This window comes from Crocodylus porosus, unplaced genomic scaffold (assembly GCF_001723895.1).
Source record: "Crocodylus porosus isolate Cpor-Errol unplaced genomic scaffold, CroPor_comp1, whole genome shotgun sequence".
NCBI lineage: Eukaryota > Metazoa > Chordata > Crocodylia > Crocodylidae > Crocodylus > Crocodylus porosus.
In genome coordinates this window covers 32,324,357-32,330,339 of record NW_017728918.1, presented here as the reverse complement: position 1 = coordinate 32,330,339, position 5,983 = coordinate 32,324,357, and the positions used below count along the sequence as shown (strand labels likewise).

The 5,983-nt window shown below is 49.5% G+C and overlaps 1 long non-coding RNA gene across 1 annotated transcript in view; it reads left to right on the top strand.

Moving 5' to 3' along the window:
* LOC109312201 overlaps nucleotides 1–3,416 on the top strand; it is a 16,793-nt gene extending 13,377 nt beyond the window's left edge. Inside the window, exon 3 of the long non-coding RNA XR_002101734.1 lies at nucleotides 3,338–3,416. This is a non-coding gene — a long non-coding RNA (uncharacterized LOC109312201). The remainder of the gene's footprint in view (nucleotides 1–3,337) is intronic.
* Nucleotides 3,417–5,983: the final 2,567 nt, after the last annotated feature.

Below are 5,983 nucleotides of genomic sequence, written 5' to 3'. Positions count from 1 at the left end.
CCCTTGTTGGGATTACCTCCCTTTGGGCATGGAGGATTCCCTTCCCCTCTGGGTCCTCAGCGCTTCCCCAACGATCCTCCTTAGCTTGTTGAAGTCAGCCCTCCTAAAGTCTAGGGCTGTTGCCTTACAGGTATTTCTGTATAACAATAGCAGAAGGGTTGCTACCAATCAAGATCTGCCTGGACTATCAATTTTGTCTAAAAAATCAGTTGTAGATGTGCCAATGGCTAATTCTGTCCTCTCCTAGGGGAAATTACCAGTGCACTCCACTCCTGAGATAACGCCCTGGGATCCAGAACTGGACTCAATAAACATGTAAGTCAGCTGCTCATGTAACCTCTTTCACTAGCATGATAATTTAGGTGATAAGATCTTAACCTGTCCCCTGGTCATTTAAGATTTATCTGAACAAACTAAACAACATATTTCCCACCAACTGAAAACGAATTTCCCTACTCTGTGTTTCAGAAAAGAGCAGACAGGTCTGATTGTTGTGAACATTTTATTGTGTCCCTTTTTATTCAGTTCAGACATGGAGCAGCAATAACTTTCTAGAAGGCACAGCCACTCATTCCATGCATGAAAAAAGCTTTTAACTAGATTCTCCCGCAACACAGAATTAGACACTGAAATCTATACAACGTTTTGGTTAACACATACACAAAGAAAATTCTCATCAAGTTAAGTCTTCTGAACAGGATAATTCTTCCAAATTTCAGATTTGGAATACATCTAAGTTACATCCAAGTTGTCCTCTTCACCATATCTCCAGTCCAACCTTTTTACATAGTCTGCTCCCAATATTCTGCACAAGCTACTGTTTCTGGTGTTGGTGTTGCCAAATCTTGTGGGGTACAATGGGGTGCTACTGAGCATCTCAGGAGATGATCCATGATTTTCTTCTCTTGACAAACACATTGGTTGGTTGTGTAGAAGCTCCATGATTTCATGAGAAAGATGCATCTGCTGAGACCTACTCTCAGTCTGTTCAGGCTCCACCATGTGTGTCATTTGTAATTGGAGCCAGGTGCTAACTCCTTCCTGGGAGTAATTCCTCGCCAGCTCCATTCAACAGCTTTGCTGCTGAGTTTCTCCCATTGTTTTTGCCAGAGGGTAGTTCTGCCTGATTCTGGTGATACAGTCAATGGTATGTTAGAAGACAAAAAACTATTTCTCAGTGAGAGATCCATATAGCAGTTGGCAGTCCTCTGACTCTTGCACCTGCTGGTCAATGCTGCCTGCTACTTTTCGCCTGATGTAAGGGGGCGCTATGCCAGATAGTCCATATAGACAGGGAACAGGGGTGGGTTTTAGACAGTCTGTTATAATTCTGCATGTATCATTTAGGGTGGTGTCAATATGTTTACTGTGACTTGAGTGTCCCCAAGTGGTGCAGTCATATTCAGCCACAGAAAAATAAAGTGCTAAGACAGTAGTGTTTTGGGTGAATGGATGTGCTCCCCACTTGGAATTTGCGAGCTTACACAGAATATTGTTTCATATGTTGACCTTGGTTTTCGTCTGAGAAAGCGGGATGTGGAAAGACACCTGAATGTCACCTGGGATGACCAGAATCTCAAACATCAGAAATACCCAGTCTACTTAGGGGTAATTCTGGAGTGTACACTTAGTTACAAAAAACACATATCAGGCATGTCTACACATACATTAACATGCTTTAGTTAATAAGCATTAAATCTAGTTCCTCCAGGCATTTCATACATGCAGTGCCACAGCGCCAGATGCTTTGAAAAGCATCCAGCTCTGCAACTCATGCAGTTGTAATGCACATCAGTGCTGAGCAAATGGCTTCAGTTCAAAAGTGCACCACCACCGTTTTCTGCATGTTGACGCACATTTTGCCACATATACAACTGTATGCGGCGCAGCACACAGCAGTTAATTGAGTCTGCTCTGAAGAGGCATATTTCTGGAGCATTGCAGGATGAAAAAGTATGTATACAAATGCCTTCCATTGTGAGGTACCAGGAAAATGTGCATTAGCTTGTCTTAATGCACACATGCATTAGCCTATTTTAATAAATATTAACTAAATAGCACTTTATTTAGTGATGCTTTAATGCACATTAAAATAGGCCAATGCACATTAAAATGCACATATAGACACAACTGCATTTATGGTAGAAATTAGTGATTAATATGGCTATACTTCTTATTATATGTTGCCACTGTTCAAACACCTAGAGCATATCAAGCCAACTGTGACATGATAGAGTTATATGTTTTCCAATTCTATTACAGGTTGTTGGGATAATTGATATTTTCTTGCCAGTGGGCACATCTACACATGTATTTTAATATGCATTAGCCTATTTTAATGTGTATTAAAGTATCAGTAAAGGTACCTATACATCAGCGCGGAGGCTGCTCCAACGCATTGTGATTACAGCACAGTGGAGCACACTGGAGACTTGATTAATCTGGATACTGCCGGAATGTGGTAACCTCCATATCTCATGTATTGGCATCCCTGCACTTCAAAATGTCATTGGGGTACTTTAACTAAAGCTCATTTGACAAGCTTTAGATAAAGCACCCCCCACTAACATTTTGAAGTGCAGGGATGCTGATACATGAGATATTCCAGGTGCTTTAGTTAGAGTGGTTCTCAGAGCTGCTCTAATCAGAGCACCCCCACCTCTGCAGCACATATATATAGATGCCCTAAAAAACCCATGCTATTTAGTTAATCCACATTAAAATAGGCTAATACATATTAAAGGTGCATCTACACATGTAGGCACATGTGCTTGCAGTGACTCAAATAGCAGTGGCACAGATTTGTGTCAATTTGTGCCTCAGCACACATGCCTGAACATACATTTTGGTGTGGAACAAATTATGTCACTTGGGGCAAATTAACCCTGCCCAGCTCCTCCCAGTTTTTCATCCAGGGGGAGCTAGAGGTTGAGGCCAGCTCCTGTGCTGGTGAGCAGCTCAGGGCTATTGCTCTCAGGAGCTTCTGGGGGCCATGTGGCATGGGGCTACCTGAGGCACACTTTCCTCCACCACTTCTGGGGGCCCTGATATTACTGGCAGCTCCACGCCCTGTGGGGCTTCTCCCTGCAGGACCTGCAGATTTCTACGAGGACCTCCTCTGGGCCTGTAGGCTGGTCTCTGTCTCCAGGTCCCCCACAACAGTCGTCCAGGGTGCTGACCTGCTTGTCAAGCCCCTCCTCCAGAACCCCCACTAGAGGTGCTGAAGGCAGAGGCACCCTGGTTGCAACAGAGTTTGATCCTGGCTGCTGTCACCCATATTAGAGACCTCCTGGACTACAATACATGGGAGTGGTTGAACCGCACTGCATTGGCACAGCGCATGGGTCTACCCGCAACAAGTGCAACCTGCCATCTGGTCCAGGAGGTGAAATCTACCCTACCTCCCAATGTGCTTGTCTTTGTTGACCAGGTCCTGCATGGTGGCGGTCCTTGCCCCCCCCCCCCCCCCCCCCCCCGCCATGTTCTCCAGCCCACCGGAGTTTGTCATGGGGCCTAGCCTTGCCCAGCCTCACGGAACTCCCCCACTCCACCATGTGAGCTAACTGGAGGACATCAGACCAGTCCGTTTCTCCACCATCCATTACTGCCACCTCTTCATGCCACCCTCGCATCCCACCCAGACATCAAGTGGCAGGACCTGCTCGGTGAGGGCATGGCTGGGGCACCCTAGTGGCTGAGTCTGTACTCCACCCTCATTCCATAAGCCACTGGGAACCTCAGCTGTATGTTGGCGAGCTTCACGGAAACCCCAGTCTTCTGCCCCTTCTGTGGGCAGAGGAAGAACCTGGTGCACATGACCCTTGAGTGCACCAGGCTGCAGCCCCTCCACCTCCACCCTCCAGAACCTCCTCCTGGTTGAACTTCACCCCTCACCTTTTTGTTTTTGGGCACCCCATCCACGGCCCCACCAAGTCCCAGGACCTCCTGGTCAGCCTCTTCCTAGCCCTGGCCAAGTGGGCCCTGTACTTGACCATGAAGGAGGCTCTGGCCAGGAAGGTTCCCAGAGACTGCAGGACCACTTTTCTCTCACTTGTCCATGCACGTTTCTGGGCAAAGCACCAATGGGCAGCATCCACCAGCTCCTTGGATGCCTTTGAGGACCTGTAGGTGTGGCCTGGGGAGCTCTACTTGGTGTTGCCCTCTGGAGAACTTCTTTTCACATTTTAAACCTTTGACCCCCATGTCACTCCTACCCTTTTCTTCCTTAGTTGTCCCACCAAACAAAAACAAAAATCAGTTGAATCTTTCAGACTTTGGCTCCACACAGTGGGGGCTATTAGTTAACTAGATGGGCCTTAAGACCCATGATCTCTGGAAGATACAAATAGACAGGAGCTTCTGGGGGAAGAGCCTGTGGGAGAAAGTTGGCTATGCCCCTCCCTGTCCCAGGCTGTTCCTGTTGCTGCTAATGCTGTAAGCTTGGCCTCAGGACCTCCTGGGGAGGAGACAGCCAGGCCCCTTCCTGCTTCTGGCTACTGCAAGCTGCTGGCTTGTTCTCAGAGCTTTTGGGGGTAAGTTGGCCCCACCCCTTCCTGCCTTGGGCTGCTGCTGCTGCTGTTGCTACCCCTCACTATGGTAGGGTCCTCTTCTGCATGCTGCTGCCCCCCTCACAGAGGGGCCCACCGCACCACACCACACCCCAGCACTGCACCCCAGCTTCTGCACCCCTGTTCTGGCCTGCTGTCCAGCCCACCACCAAACCGCAGTTGCGGAACAGCCTTGGGAGGGAGCCTGCACTGCCTGGCTCTTTTACATCTGTCTCAGCAGCCTTCCCTGTGTGTTTGTGCCCTTGTGTGTTAAGTCCTGTGGTCCACTCCCCCTGCCCTGATGTTTCTTGTGTGGCTGAGTAAGCCAGCTCAAGTCTCCCCAGGTCTTATGTGTGCATCTTCCCCTCCCCCACATTCCCCAAGCATAGCCCTCCTGGGGTTTTTTTCCCCTCTGGGGCTGTAGCTCAGTGAGCTTCAGCCCCCTCTGCCCATTTCCCCCAGCCTGCCCCTATTAGATTCACCAGCCCCACTGTATATTTTGGTTTTCTTTAATGTTTTCCTCACCCTCATGAGAAACAATAACAGGGCAAGAAACTTCTGTGGAGGCAGATGCACCCACAGAGCTTCCTGCAGCCCCCACAATGGGGGCAGATCCCAGCCAAGCACCCAAGGGGATGCATGCCCCTGCAATCACCACCCCAGAGGCAGAATCTGACCAACCTCCTCTGGGAGTAGAGAAGTCTGAAATCTCCACTACAGGGGCAGGAGGGACTCCAGCAGGAAGCCAACAGGGCCAGGGCATCTCCCCTGGCCAGTCCCCAAGCCCCCTCCCCCACCATCAGGGACAAAGGGCAAGGACAGTGGGAAGGCCTCCTCTTCAGCCTCCTCCACAGCTGGGAGTGGGAAAAGCAAGGGCCCCACACCCAAGCCTAGACCACTGGTACCTCAGGGGACCAGGATTCATGGTTTCATTGTAGGTAGAGTTGGAAGGGACCTGAACAGATCATCAAGTCTGACACCCCGCCCTGGGCAGGAAAAAATGCTGGGGTCAAACCAGGCTAGGTGATTGTCTAGCCTCTTTTTGAAGACCCCCCCCCAGGGTAGGAACGAGCACCACTTCCCTTGGAAGTTGGTTCCAGATCCTAACCGCCCTGACTGTGAAGTAGTGCCTCCTGATATCTAGCCAGAATCTACTCTTGGTCAACTTATGGCCATTGTTCCTCGTTACTCCCGGTAGTGCTCAGGGGAACAGGGACTCTCCCATAGTCTGCTGGTCCCCCTTGGCCAGTTTATAGATGGCCACCAGATCCCTTCTCAGCCTTCTCTTGTGGAGGCTGAATAGGTTCAAGTCCTATAGCCTCCACTCATAGGGCCTGCCGTGCTTCCCCCGATCATGTGAGTGGCCCTCCTCTGGACCCTCTCCATGTTGTCCACATCCCTCTTGAAGTGCGGCGCCCAGAACTGGACGCAGTACT